The sequence below is a fragment of the Euphorbia lathyris genome, chromosome 8 (assembly GCF_963576675.1).
Source record: "Euphorbia lathyris chromosome 8, ddEupLath1.1, whole genome shotgun sequence".
In the NCBI taxonomy this organism is placed as follows: Eukaryota; Viridiplantae; Streptophyta; class Magnoliopsida; order Malpighiales; family Euphorbiaceae; genus Euphorbia; species Euphorbia lathyris.
This window is the reverse complement of record NC_088917.1, coordinates 75,361,583-75,377,604: the sequence shown is the minus strand read 5'-3', so window position 1 is coordinate 75,377,604 and position 16,022 is coordinate 75,361,583.

The window sequence follows — 16,022 nt, the reverse complement described above, 5'->3', positions numbered from 1 at the left end:
ACTAACCCAAAATCATCAATTGAGTCCTCATTCTAAACAAAAATTATCAATTGAAGCCTCATCGAAAATCACTCGGTTGAACAGTTTCAGACCCTCTTCCCAGACTCATTTTAAACTAACACGTAGATTATTACAGTATATATAAAATAGTCACAGTTTCTGATTTTAGGAAAGAATAATGACTCAATTGATGATTTTTGCTTAGTTTAGAGACCTGATTGATGATTTTGATAGTTTAGAGTCTAAATTGACTTTGAAGCTTTAGTTTGGAGACCTAAATGAGTGTAATGCCTTTTTTTTATATAAGCTAAATTAAATTAAGTTTAAAATAGGGTAAATTACAAGCTCTTCTTCTTCAATCTCTTATTACCGTAGGGAAACTAGGTAAGGGAAGAAGCCGGCAAAGCCAGTGCTCATGGCTATTGAATTTTATCCATTTTAATATTATGGTCAATCAACTTTAATTCTTGACCGTAAGGCCACTGAACTTTACACTTTTTAATATCGATTGACATTCAACTTTAACTAACCCCTTAAAATGAAAATATTCAAGAATTAAAGTTATTTAGAAGGACATTTACTATGAACCCATATTTTTTTTTTCAAAAACCACCTTTTTTGGAGCTTTCTCTAAAAATTAACTCTCTTTCCTAACCAAACAACATTTAAGTAATCTCAAAATAAAAAATTTCAAAAATTAAAGTTCTTTAGAATATCATTAGCTCGAGTTTTTTTTTTATTTTGAGGCCGTTAAATATCGTTTTGAGACGTTGAGTACCAGTGTTAAAAAGTGTAAAGTCCAATGACCATACCTTTAAAAATTGAAGTTCAATGATTACAATATTAAAATAAATAAAATTCAGTTGCAATAGTTGTAATTTACCCATTAAAAATATACAAAGAAAAAAGATAAGGTTCAATTTTTTCTTTGGATTAGTGCATTATTTGCCTCAAGAAGTATGATTTATTAAAATTAGTAAAATATTAACAAGTAATTTATTGTTCATATCGGTTGAAATTTTGACGATTTTAACATATTAGAAGATAAATATTATCAAATAATATATGACAGGAAAAGTAAGCATTTTGAATGTAAATATTACTAAATAATAGTATATCAGATGACAAAAAATATATTTCGAATAGATAAGGGCAAATAACGTTTTAAGCTTTTTTTTTTTCATATAGACTAAAACACTATTTTCAATTTACGTATTTAAAATGTTGGTTTTTATCCCTCGATCTATTATTTGGTAAATTTTAAAATTTTAACATACATAAAAGAAACTCGATCTATAAAAATTAATGCAATTGTTAAAAATTTAAGGGTTAAAGTGCAAAAATACCCCTAACATTTTGGGCCAGGAGCAATTTTACCCCTAACGTTTAAAATGGTGCAATTTTGCCCCTAACGTTTGTAGCCAAGAGCAATTTTACCCCTAACATTGGTAATTTGGGTCAATTTCAGAAATAATTCATCAAACTGTATTCTCGGTCATGAATTTTATCATCTACACTTCACATGTGCGTCATTTTATCAATAACAAATCATAAACATATGTTGGGATGTGAAAAAAAATAAAAAATATATATACGAATAAGACAAAAAAAATTCAAAAAATTCACCGAATTTATAAATATTAATCTCCAATTCTATTATTAAATTATAAAAAACATGAAATTCTTTTTTTAGAATGAATTGATATGCAATTGGTGCAAAATAATGAATAAAAATATCAGTGTTTTATAATAGTATTTGAAATTGACCCAAATTACCAACGTTAGGGATAAAATTGCTCTTGGTTACAAACGTTAGGGACAAAATTACACAATTTTAGACGTTAGGGGTAAAATTGTCCCTAGCCCAAAACGTTAGGGGTATTTTTGCACCTTAACCCAAAATTTAATACAGCTATTAACTTACGATCCATATTGGTTGGACTTTCACTAATTTTAATAGATGAGAGAGCAAATATTACCAAATAATAGGTTAGGGATAAAGACCAACTTTAAACAGACCAGGGGCTAATTTTTAAATAAAGGGTCGTTCCAAAAGAAACTCTTATCGTTACACTGTTTTGCAAATGGAGCACTATGGTTTTTTTTTTTTGTAAAATGAAGGCCGTGCTTATCGACATTTGCAAATCAAGGATTTTTAGATTGAAATTGCTAAATTTTACCGTTAATGACCTCAAAATGAAAATTTTTAAAAATTAAAGTTGTTTAGTATCACATGAATCATATATTTTTTTTTTTTCAAAATTATAATTTTTAGGATTTTTTCTATCTTCACCAAACAACACCTAAATGATTTTAAAACTAAAAGTTGAGAGAATTAAAATTGTTTAAAATATCATTAAATTCTTAAAAAAATCATTTTGGGATTGTTAAAGGCCAAATTTAGCAATTTCAATTCAAAAGTCTTCAACTCGTAAATATCGACAAGCACAGTCCTCGTTTTAAAAAAATCACAATTCTCCATATGCAAAACAGCGTAATCACAGGGATTTCTTTTGGAATTAACCGGAAATTTTGAAGGTTAAGGAAAGTTAAAATTTTAGTGTTATTGAATGTAATTGTAAAAAAAGTAGGGGTTATTGAATGTAATTTGATCAATATGGGTCGTTTTGAACTTTCAAAAGTTCAAGGGGGCAATTGAAGTTTTGAAGCAAGTAGAGGGGCAATATATGTATTAAGCCTAGAATAAATCTTAGTGGTAACCCACATGATCAATAAGAGAATCTAAAAAGAGTTAAGTTAATAATATTGGATTTAGGACCTAATTATATCTTATAATTTATTTAATTCTCTTAATTTGGACCATTCAAAATAGGGCCCCTATTTATTCCTTAAAAGTTGTGTAATTAATTTTTTTTAGGGAAAAGAAAGTAAAGATAAAACAAACATCACAATAAATTAATCCGGGATTAGTCTAGGAAAGCTAACCCCCATAATATCTTCAGAAAGAAGAGATAACATGAAATCAGGAGGAGAAGAGAAAATAGAGACGTTCAAACCCTCTTATAACCCTCAGCAGCAAGTCAATCTGGCATCCGATTCTGCTCCTTGAAAACATGGCAAAAGTTATGTAATTAATTAAAAATATGTTGAAACAATAACATTTGATTAAATTATGGTTTATTTTAATATTCTCTTAATTTGCTTTATTTTACTCATTAATACTTTTGGATTTTCTATTATTGCACTTAAGTGCCCAATGTTTGAGGATGATTTCCTATATATGTTGCTTGTCCTTATATGAGTACATAGAGAGCATATATTTATATTGGCTGGCTTAATATTCCTATTATTTATTACACACTAAAAATTAAGTATACTTTGCCTCCATAAACTATAATTTAATTAATTTGATTATGTACCTTTTTTGTTTTTTTGTTGGATAAACTAGTTTATTTGGACACCTATAGTCATATTAATATGGTTATTTTCTACCTAATTACATTATGGTTATTTTCTTCCTAATTACATTATTGGAGTTATTTAAATTTCATTTTTTGTTCCAAATATATTATTTGAAAATATTGTTTGTTTTCTATTTTGGAAAATAACTTTCAATTTTATAGAGGGGAAGTTATTTTCTAACCAATTGTTGAGGGTCGTTTAGTTCACATGTTTTTGTTTAATGCTTGCTGCTGCTATTAGCTGTTTTTGATAAGTGATAGATGTTACTTGAGTTTTCTTCTAAAAGCAGTTATTTCGAATTTTTATCAAACATTTTTTATCTAATGAGTGAAAGGAAAAAAATAGTTCCGAAAAATGAAACCAAACAGGAACTTAGTCTTAATTATATCGGGAAAAAGCGATGGTTGCCCTAGCGCGCAAGTCGCCGATAAATCGTGCCTCCTCTCGAGCTTCGATGATGCCTCCTGAGCCACCAAATTCTGGTGGTTCAGTCAATCCTAATGGCTCATTTTATCTGTCTCCTTGTTTTGAGGTTAATTTTAAGGAAGTTAATTAAGTAATATTGTTTGGGAGAGAATTAATTAAGTAATCTTGTCCGGGAGAGAAAGTTAATTGGAGGGGAGCGATTTCAAAGTTTATTTGGAGTCCACCAAATCGGTAAGATTTAGAGGTTAAGTATATTTTCACTTTCCCTTCTCTTACTTCCCTCTTTTTTTATTTAATCTTTCCTAACCTCCATCCAGGCACATCCTAAGAAAACTTTGGATTGGGATTATAGTTTTTTTCGAAACCGGAGAGGCTAGGGCTCCTATAAAATTAGGCGAGGAAGGTTTAGCTTCCATTAATTTTGATAATCGTTTGCGTCCTGAATAACTATTGAACCTAACCTTGTGGGAGAGTGGTCCTATTCATGGAAGCAAGTTTTGATTGTGAAATTGGTGGGGATGAATATTGGTTATATAGAATTGTGTAAACATGCCCTGAAACTATAGAAACTGGTGGAAGAAATGAACTTGATGGAATTAGGGTTTGGTTACTATTTATCCAAAATTTGATAACTTAGAAGATAGTGAACATGTCATTTCGGAGGGTCCTTGGATCGTTCAAGGTGATTATCTTATAGTTCGGACTTGGTCTTCTGATTTTGTTCCCTTTGATGCTACTATTAATTCAACAATGGTTTAGGTGAAGGTTCATGGTACCCCTTCATCTTATTGTGAAGAAAATTGTCTCCTTTTGGTGGGGATTATTTGGGGAATGATGTTTAAGTCAATGATGAGTCAAGGAGTAGTGATACACTCGAAGTGATTCCTACTCCAACGTCATCTAAAGGATAAGTGTACCCCATCGTTATCAAGTAATAAATATGGTTAAGTCCAGGTATCGAATCCACGAGATTTATACCCATAAGTATTAAACTACTCGGTTCTATACATTATCTAGGCGGTGAATACTTTAGGTGGTTTGGTGACAATTATAAACTACTCCTAAACTATAGGTGAGACAGTATTTAAGCACTTCAAATCTTTATGAGATGATACATATGGCGTTAAATTACAACATGTGATAAACAATATTTAAGAATATATACGAGTAATAATTTACTCTTACAAAGACGATTATATGTAAACTGGCCAACTCCATGAGGTACTTAGGTCGTGGTTCCTTCTTAAGGCGACTCTAATTATTAGGTTTAGAAAATATGGCCTATAAGTTCCGTGTCTCATCAATTCTTGTAGTTTCCGGATTGTCAATTCTGATAAGGCAACACCTATGTGAATCTAATGGATTTCGGAGTTTGTACTCAACCTACACAATAATCAATCATGAGAATTAAAGCAAGGAATAAATATTAACAAATATAGTGAAACTAAAAACCGTAATCATATATTATTAGTGTGAAAAGCATAAATGCAAAATACAACTAAATCTAGCACATAGTAAGAGTACAAACTAGTAAACAAGGAAAAGGGGAAGAAGAATCATCCCTTAGAACTAGCTAACCGGACTCAAAGTCGTCGCTTCAGATTCAGAGATGGAACTCTCGAGCTTGGAGAATGCGGATGGAACATAAATTCGTTGGAGTAACTGGAGAATTACAATAAACTCTCAAGGTGTAAGGATTTTATTACACAAAAACTAAATTTCTATTGAGTACTAAGCATGTCTATTTATACACAAATCAAACTTGGGGTATAATCGTAATTTACAAAGGCCTTTTGAACGTTTATACCATAATGCTGAAAATAGAGCTCACTCGGCGTGTGGAACATGTCACACATCGAGTGGCTTGATTTTCTCCTTTGTGGCAGCTTTCACACACTTGGACGAATTGACCATTTAGACTGATTAGATCCACTCGGCGTGCGAAATGTTCACACGCCGTGTGGACCAGTTCCTGCCTCTTTGTGCTCGTCGATTATATTACTCACTCACCGAGTGGTGTGTTTGTTGACTAGGGAGCAAAGACCTGGTTCACTTCGTTGATTGTCGTTAATTTAGTTGATTTGTCCCATTCTTATTCCCACTCGCCGTGTGGCTGTCCCACACTCCGAGTGGCAGTAAAAAAGGTTATATATATCACATGGTGTGCGGCTAATCTTTGCATGGTTTTCTGTCTGTCTCTTGCGTCTTGTATGCGTTCCTTAAGCCTGTAAAAATACAATCATTAAACTCGAGATTACTTTATTTATTTATTTTCTAGAACTGAAACAAACGGACAAGGGAATTCGGGGTCATTCATTTCATCTCTCATTGTTTCTGTTTTTTTATTCCATTTCGTTACACCTACGTGAACCAAACGCCCCCTAATTAATAGAGAAAATATTTATTTTTCAGTAAATATTTAAGGTATGAATAATAACAATTATAACTCATTATTATGTTAATTTGTGTAAATTTTATTCTGCAATCCTCACTCATAAAAGTTAGGAATTTTTACCTAACTAAAAAAATCTAATTTACAATTTTATATCATACTAAATGCACTAGGGAATGCAACATTTAGAAAAGCAAAATAAAAATAAAAAAGGAATAACACTGAACCTGAAACACTGAAAAAAGAAAATGTGGTGGCAACTGGAAAAGCTTGAATCTTTTTGCTTTTGCTTTTGATTCTTAAATCAAAATCAGTCATTTTCCTACCTTAAGGTCCATTTGTTACGTCTTAAAAGAACGTTGTAATAATACCTATTACAACAAAGACTCGTTATCATATTTGGATTAATTATATTATTTTTATTATAATAAAATCACAAATATATCACATAAAATTTTCCTTACAAATTAATGTAATCGGTATTACCAAAAAAAAAAAATGTACGAATCCCTATTGCGACTAACTCTTATATTTTTATTATTAATATTTATTATCCACAATTTTTTTAATGGTAAAAAACGAGAAAACCAAAAAAAAATAGGAGAAAATGTGAAAACGGAAAAACATAAAAACACGACAAATGGAACGTGAAAACAAAAAAAAAATTAGAAAACACGATAAACGAGAAAACTGAAAAACTGAAAAACGGAAAAAATGTGAAAAACATTGTTAAAGTGACATAATATAGCTAGTTTTTAAAAAAAAAATTCATGAGATCGTTTGAATATCGCCTTTGGCGGGCCATTCATGAGGCTTCAGGATTTGGGGTTGGTACTATGTGGAACTCTTATGTGGAATGTCAGTTTTTGTGGGAGCTCGGTATTGTGTGTAGGCCACATCACTCTCCTAGAATTTTTCCGATTTGCTGGCAGCCGCCACTGACATGGTGTATGAAAATCAATACAGATGCTTCAGTCGTGGGATGCCTAGGTCCGGTAGGGTGCGGTGGGGTATTTCGCTCGGAGGACGGTTCGTTTAGGGCCACTTCCGTCTTCCTTCTCGTATCTTGCTGAGTTGTCTGCTGCGGTTTTTGCAATTCACACTACTTATGACAGCGTTTGGATGAAACTGTTGGTTGAGAGTGACTCGATGTATGTGGTGCATATACTACGCAGTCATTCTACGTTGGTCCCCTGGACATTCAGGCAAGATTGGTTAGCGTGTTTACAAGTCTTTGACATTGATTGTTTCTCATATATACAGAGAAGGTAATCAAGTAGCTGACGTTTTGGCAACTTCAGCCGTACTGCGCCTGCATCGATATGGTGGTATGATATTCCATCATTTTGTTCCTCTGCTTTCTATTGTAATTCCGAAGGACGTGTTGTCTATCGCTTTGCTTAGCTTCTCTTGATTTCTACTTGTACTTTTTTTTTCGATTTTTACTTTTCAATAATATTGGTATCAAATCAGATGTGTTAACCTAGTTGGGATGTCTCGATCACTCTACTCTAATATCAGCTTTCACTGAATTGTTTTAGAGAAACTGAATTATATTAAGCAATTTCTTTTTGTTTTTTTAAGAAAAGCAATTTCTAAATATCATATAGTTTAACACTAAATTTATGAAACCATAATATAACATGTGACACTTAAAGAATATCTGACACACACAACTCACAATCACAACTTTGGCATTGGCAGGAATACATATCACTGTGTCAACCTTGCTCATGCTCTATTTAATTTTTATTAAATTCTTTTTCAAGAAAAAAAAATTAGTTATTTTTATTGAAAAGTCAAAAGATTACTGAATTAAATTATTTCATTTGATTGAGCCACGATGGATTATTACATTTTTTTTCATATAGAATTTGGGAAATTAAATAGGGCGTTACCGTACACCGCCCCTTTTTTACAGCCCCCGCCCCTTACATACCCATTATGCCCCTTCCATTATTTTTTTAAAAAATTTGAAATCACCCTTCTCTCTCTCTCCCACACCCGAACAAAGCACGTAACAAAAAATTATGGATCCGAGAACGTCGGAATACGAAAACTCCGAAGATGAGGTAATGATTTAATATTTTTTTAAATTTTTTAAATTTAAGTTATAAATTGCTTTATTTTTTTTTAATTTTGTGAGGGGCGGGTCACGGACCCGCCCCCCTTAAGACTTGGGCGGGTCCAGGACCCGCCCCTGTTCAGACGTAGGCGGGTCCATGACCCGCCCTCGTCTGAAGGGGGGCGGGTCCTGGACCCGCCCTCGTCTTAAGGGGGGCGGGTCCTGGACCCGCCCTCGTCTTAAGGGGGGCGGGTCCGTGACCCGCCCGCGTCTGAATGGAGGCGGGTTCTGGACCCGCCTCCCTTTAAATGTTGGCGGATCCTGGACCCGCCTGCCTATGTGCAGGAGGTCCAAAGACCCATTTTGCGACTAATCTAACATTAGTCCGTGTTGCATGTATTTTCAGGAGGCAGCTAGAGTTTGGGTTGGCGACGGAATCGATTATAGTCCTTATTTCATAACGAGCACGGTATTTCAAACAAATGTGGAAGCAATTCAATGGGCGAAAAACATTGCAATCAAAAATGGTTTCGAGATCGTTATTTCTTCGCATAAACACGGAGGTAAACAAACTCTTTTGAGATGTTCACGTGGCGAACGGTATAGAGGATTGCCTATTCCCTTAGAAGATGGTTTAAGTAGGAAAACAAAAACTAAAGCGTGTGGCTGTCCATTTCGGCTAAAAGTCAGGCAGTTGCAAGATTTTTCGGGTTGGCAGATCGTTGCTAATGCTGGGGAGCAGAGTACGCATAATCATGAAATGATAGTTTATGCGGAGGGACACCGACAGATTAGTGGTCTTAGTCCAGCAGCGAAGCTAATTGTGCGTGACATGAGTTCGTATCAAGCAAAGCCGTGTGCTATTATGACGACACTTCGTACGAAACATCCAGAAGATAACCCAACAATAAAGCATGTATACAATTATAGAGACCGGTTGAGGAAGGATGGGTTTGAGGGTAGAGATATGATTAGTCAGTTTTTCCACCTTGCCGTCATGAACAAGTATTATCATGCTTCGCTTGCTGATTCGGAAACTAATGTGTTAACACATGTATTTATGGCACATCCAGCTTCTGTTGAATTACTACGGACGTACCACTGGTATATTGGCATGGATTCAACATACAAGACCAACAAGTACAGAATGCCATTCTTCGAAATTATTGGGATGACTCCATGCAACAACAATTTCAAAATCGCGTATGCGATTATGCAGGATGAGACCGAATCTAGCTACCGTTGGGTTATGGAGTGTTTGAGGAATTTGATTGGATTTGACATGAACCTGACAGTTATTTTGACTGATAGAGAGTTGGGATTGATGAGGCCTGTTAGAGAGGTTTTTCCAGATTCTGCACACATGTTGTGTACTTGGCACATTAACAAGGATGTAGAAAACAGAGTCTACAAACTCATGGGTGGAGACATGAATTTTGCTTCAAAATTCAAGAATGGCAGATGGAAGAAAATAATAAATTCTCAAACAGTAGATGAATATGAGTTGGAAGTGGCCAAGATGAAGGATACAATGGGAAAGATAGGTAATGTGGTAGCTTATGTTGAGAATACATGGTTAGTCCACAAAGAGAAGTTTGTTGTTGCGTGGACTAAAGATTTCTTACATTTTGGCAACACAACAACCTGTAGAGTGGAGAGTGAACATTCTTCTTTGAAGAGATGGCTGAATTCCTCTACTAGATCCCTCGATACAGTTTGGGCCAAGGTTCACCATGAAATTGATTTGCAAGTCGTCAAAATCAAGTATAAATTTATTCCATTTCCTTACTGTTATTATTATATTTGAATTTAGTAATATGTATTTTGATTCATACTATATGTTTCTTCGTATCAGGGGCACTCTTGAAGCTTCAAGACAGAAAAAGCTTGTATCGCATTCCGGACCTCCGTTCGAAATGTTGTCGTGCAAAGTTTCCCACCACTGTTTGGTGTTGCTTGGTACTGAATATTTGCGAATGAAAAAGTTGAGTTATGAAGTGGACGAACGTTGCGGTCATATGTTGAGGACCTCTTACCAGATTCCGTGTGCATGCGAGATTAGCCGAGCGTGTCGTTCAGGTAAATCGGTAAGTATTTCAAAGATACATCCATTTTGGAAAACACTTGTCATTGGTCAACCTGATACTAGTGGCAATTTGGAGTATGTTCATGGGACCGAAGAGCGGGAATACTTTCACTCTCTTGTTGACGAGGTCGATAAAAGTGATCCAACCTGTATACGCAATGTTTCTCAATTTATTCACCGGCAACTTCATCCAGACGAAGCTAGGTATTGTGAACCGGAAGTCAAAGCCGATGTTCGAGGACGACCAAAAGGATCATCAACCAAACGTATGCCCAGTGCGTGGGAGTATCGTGACAGTCGTCGTGGACGGGCTCGGAATTACAGTTCGTCTCGGAGTCGTGGGCGCTCTTCTAACCGATCAGCAGGTATTTTTAATTTACGTAATAGTTGTGTATAGAATCATTTGTGTTCCTTCTACTATTAAATGTTTATTAAGTCCAGATCTATACTATTATAGGTTCTGCTGCCACTGAATGTGATATTACTGATTACCATAATTATGACAAAATCGTTGAAATCATAAAGCCTTATATTGAATCCTATCTCGATGTCAAGGGTGATGGTAACTGTGGGTTCCGTGTTGTGGCAGACCGAGTATTCGGTGATGAAGAGAGTTGGTATTTTGTTAGAACGGCTATAGTGAATGAACTAATTGCTAAACATTCTTTATACGAGCCAATTTACTATGATGGGATTACAGCGGCAGTTAAGCGGATTGCTTGGGATGGTGGGAATTGTACAGATGACCATTGGATGATAACTTTTGATGATCTATATCCGATTGCGTCATTATACAATGCTGCTGTATTATTTTTCGGATATGGGAATGGAGGGAGCTTATTTTCATGTGGTACTGTGCTGCCACTGTATGCACCCGCAACTGCTACACGACCACAACGAGAAATTGTCATTGCTCATTTAGGTCGTCGGTGTGAACATTATATTCGGCTGGACTTATCTAGTGATTTTCCAGTGCCACCGATACTACTTAACTGGAACATATGTCGCGACAATAGTGTCGAAGGATGGGACCTTTTGTATGCAGATCGGCGAATACAGTGGGATAGATTATCAAGACGGCGACGCAAATCTCTCAAACGAGTCTCTGTCCTGAACTGCTGTGTCATGATCCAGATACGAGCTCGGGGAGCATCCGGATGGGGTGTGAGACCCTCTCGCTGAGGTCTGAAACACGGAAAATATTCGTATATCCACGCTTGCAAAAGAGTCAAACAACCCGCTATCTGTCCACAATCTCCTCTACTAGCAACACCTAGCTGCCGGTATAGGTATGCTAGTGTAGCTGTGCCCCAGGAGTAGCCAGCCACATCCTCTACCCCATCCTGCACCTCTAGTACGCATGCGGGTCGGATTCGGTCGCTACTCTTGTCTATAAACAAGGTGGTACCGAACATCAAAAACATCCACCCGATAGCCTCAAACTCAGACATCCGACCTACAGAGCATAAAGAGACAACTGAATTGCAGAATACCCCGCCACCTTTCCAATGGGTAGCCAGCAGCCCATTTCTATTCACCCCAAACACCTCCATCACTACCGACTGAAGTTGTTCCCCACCAATGCTATCAGACACCAGCCGCCCCTCCACTGGGATACGTAGAATCTCCCAGACGTCATGCAGCATAATCGTCATCTCCCCAAATGGCATGTGAAATGATGACGTATCTGGCTGCCACCGCTCCACAAAAGCACATATAAGGGGCATATCAATGTGTGTGTACATGGTAGATGGGAGGTGTGATAGTTGCGATCCCCGTATAAGCGCCCTGACCTCTGGACGAGCACTCTTATACCAGTCATTTAATTTCCTGCAGAATGTCCCTCTAGTGTGGCCCCTGAGCTCCGACCTCAGCTGTCCGATCCATATGGTAGAAGCGACATGTCCCAAGAAGCTGGGAATCACAGTACCATCAATTGGACCACCGGGGACCGGATCCGTGACAATCCAGTCATCCTCTACAACATTCCTCGAGCGCTTACTACTTCCTACAATATAGTATTAAACATATAACATTTATACCATTTTTCTATAGTAAAGTAAATTAATAAATAAAAATTATGATAAAAATGTAAATTATTTACCAGATGACTCGGCACGAGCACCCTTCCCCTTCGACGCCCGACGAATTGGGCTAGGGTCGCTCTCGGGAAGGTCCTCACCATCATCCATGGTAGCATAATCCTCATCGTCACTCATGGGCCGATGTACTGTCACGTGCGCCCTTTGAGCATCCGCCATGAGCTTCTCGGCTTCTCGGTCCCTCCGAACAGATGCTGTAACACCACGTCTAGCAGGATGGCGAGGTCCGGAACCCTCTTCAATGTCACGCTGGAAAATAAACATTCAACAATTACTAAAAGCAATACGCTAAATACAATCCCTAAATATTTACAAAAACTACACGTTAAAGTTCTACAAAAAAATACACTAAATATGTTCTAAAAAAATACACTAAATATGTTCTAAAAAAGATACGCTAAATATGTTCTAAAAAAACACGTTAATATTTCTAAAATAAATGCGCTAAATATTTCTAATTTTTTTTAGTTGTTAGTTTTCTGTCCCGAAAATCGGGACAGAAAACGACTTCGAAATTACATCGGCGGGTCCCGGACCCGCCGCTATCTCTTGACGGGCGGGTCCAGGACCCGCCAGTATTAAGACCATGGCGGGTCCAGGACCCGCCATGGTCATATGCGTGGCGGGTCCAGGACCCGCCATGCTCAAAACCAAGGCGGGTCCAGCACCCGCCACGGTTTTGAGCATGGCGGGTCCTGGACCCGCCACGCATATGACCATGGCGGGTGCTGGACCCGCCATGGTCGTCAAAATAAACTTTTCTGTCCCGAATTTCGGGACAGAAAACTTAAAAAAAAAAAAAAAAATTGAAAAAAATTAGAAACACGTACCGAAATGAGCCCGATTGACTTTCCTTTACCTCCACGTCCAGCCATAATTAGTCCGGGTTTTCTTTTGGTTTGAACTAAAGTGTTTGGAAGTTAGAAATTGAATTTGAACTTAATATTGCAAATATAAGGGAATGGGCAAAATTGTAATTTGGAGGCGGTATGTGGGAATTAAGGGGCGGCGTGAAGCAAATCACAATTAAATATCAATATAAATAAAAGTGTCTAAAGGTGAATGGACAAATATAATAGAATAGGACATTAACACTTTAATTTTAAAGTTTATAATAATTTTGAGAGTTTCATTTACAATAATAAGGGTAAATTACAGTTATGGTCTACCCATTTTAACATTATGGCTATTGAATTTCAATTCTTAATGGACGACCACTAAATATTACACTTTTTAACATCGGTGGGCACTCAACGCCTCAAAACGATCGTTAACGGTCTCAAAATAAAAAATTTGAAGAGTTAATGATATTATAAGTAACTTTAATTTTTGAAAATTTTCATTTTGAGGTCATTTAGGTGTTGTTTGGTTAGGGGAGAGAGTGAATTTTTAGAGAAAGAAAACTCTAAAAAATATGATTTTGAAAAATAAAAAATGTGGTTTCATGGTAAATATCGTTCTGAACAACTTTAATTCTTGAATATTTTCATTTTGATGTCGTTAACGGGCATTTTGATGGCTAATTAAAGTTGAGTAACCACCGGTATTAAAAAGTGTAAAATTAAGTGGTCATACCGTTAAAAATTGAAATTCAGTGACCATAACGTTAAAATGGATAAAGTTCAGTGGCCATGGGTGTAATTTACCCCAATAATAAGGGGTAACACTTTATCTCAATTAACATTATGACCACTAACTTTTAAAACGTAATACGAAAGTCATTCAATTTTACACTTTTCAACAATATGGTTACTAAACTTCAATTAACGTCTCAAAATGATCATCGATGATCTCCAAATAGAAAATTTTAAAAATTAATGATATTATAAGCAACTTTAATTTTTTAATTTTTTATTTTAGATCCGTTAGATGTTGTTTAATTAGAAGAGAGAAAATGAATGTTTAGAGAGAAATCTCCATAAACAAGGATTTTAAAAAATAAAAAACATTAAATAATAATTTTATGGTAAATGTGGTTATATTATTTTTTTTTCTTAAATAAATAACTGACTTTTAAGACAAAATAAGATGAAGCATGTGAAAAGTAGAGGTAGCTGAATGTTAATTACTCATTTACTCCTCAATTATGAACTAGAAATTTTAGATTCAGCTCATATAAATATTGAGGGACTTTATATTTTAGATTCAGCTAATCTAAATAGGTAGTTAGTTAGAGGTATTAAAACAAAAATTACATAAATAGTGTGGGCTACTTAATTAAATATATGGTTAATTAAAAAAAAAACTAGTAGTTATACTGATTTACAGACGAAGGACTGTGATTTTTTTATTAACAAAATAAGGACGGTGTTTATCAACATTTATAAATCTAAGCCTTTTAGCTTGACATTTTCAAATTTGTCCATCAACGAATTCAAAATGAAATTTTCGCACATTTACTATAGAACCGTCTTTTTTATTTTTCAAAATTATCTTTTTTGGAGTGTTTTCTCTCTAAACATTAATTTTCTCTTAAACAACACCTAAATGACCTCAAAACTAAAAAGTTGAAGAATTAAAGTTGCATAGAATATCATTAAATTCTTAAAAAAATAATTCATTTTGAAGTCGTTAACAACCAAATTTGACAATGTTAACCTAAAAAGGTATTGATTTACAACCGTTGTTAAGCACAATCATTATTTTGATAACAAAAAACCACAGTCCTTTGTCTGGAAACAAGTATAACCACATGAATTGTTTGGAGTTAACCCTTAAATATAATTCAATTAAGGTAAAAAGCATCCAAAGATCCTTTAATATTCTAATTTTGATATATTGAGTCATCGATCTTCTATTTTTTTATCACATTAATCTCAAAATGACAAAAAAATCCAGATTTTAACATAAAACTCGATTAGCATAAAGTTATTCATTTTATATGTATTCAAAATTTGTATTTTTAACCATTAAAAATATATATATGTTTTATATGTATAGAGAAATAAAAGTCTTATTTCAAAATGTAAAACATAAATGAAATAAGTAAGGTTCCATCAACCGAGTTTTATATTCACAACTAACTAATAAATCTTAATTAACCAAAACAAAAGATCAATGATGTACCAAAATCGGGATGATAAAGAACCTCAAGATGCTTCATTGTCTTAAATATATGCGTATGACTGAATTAAGATAGTCTGATGTTGGATTAGATGATTGTAAGAGCATCTCAAACAATCTATTAATTTGACTTTTAAATTAAAATTTAAGGAAAGAGAGTTAAAAATCAGCTCCAACAGTTTTTCGGTGGAGTTATATTAAGTACCGGGTCTTCCATGTCACTCGGAGAACCTCCAATTTACACGTGTATTGTGACCCACGTAATAATTAAAATAGTGGGACCTCTTATAATATATGTGGGTCCATATTACACGTGTCAAAATATATATGGAAGGTCCTCCATTTGACATGGAGAACCGGGTGTTTCTAATAATTTGCCCTCTTGGTGGCTCCTCAAATCACTAAGAGCATCCTCATCCTCTCTATTAATCGAGAGTATCTCTCCACCTCTTACTAGTATTTCCT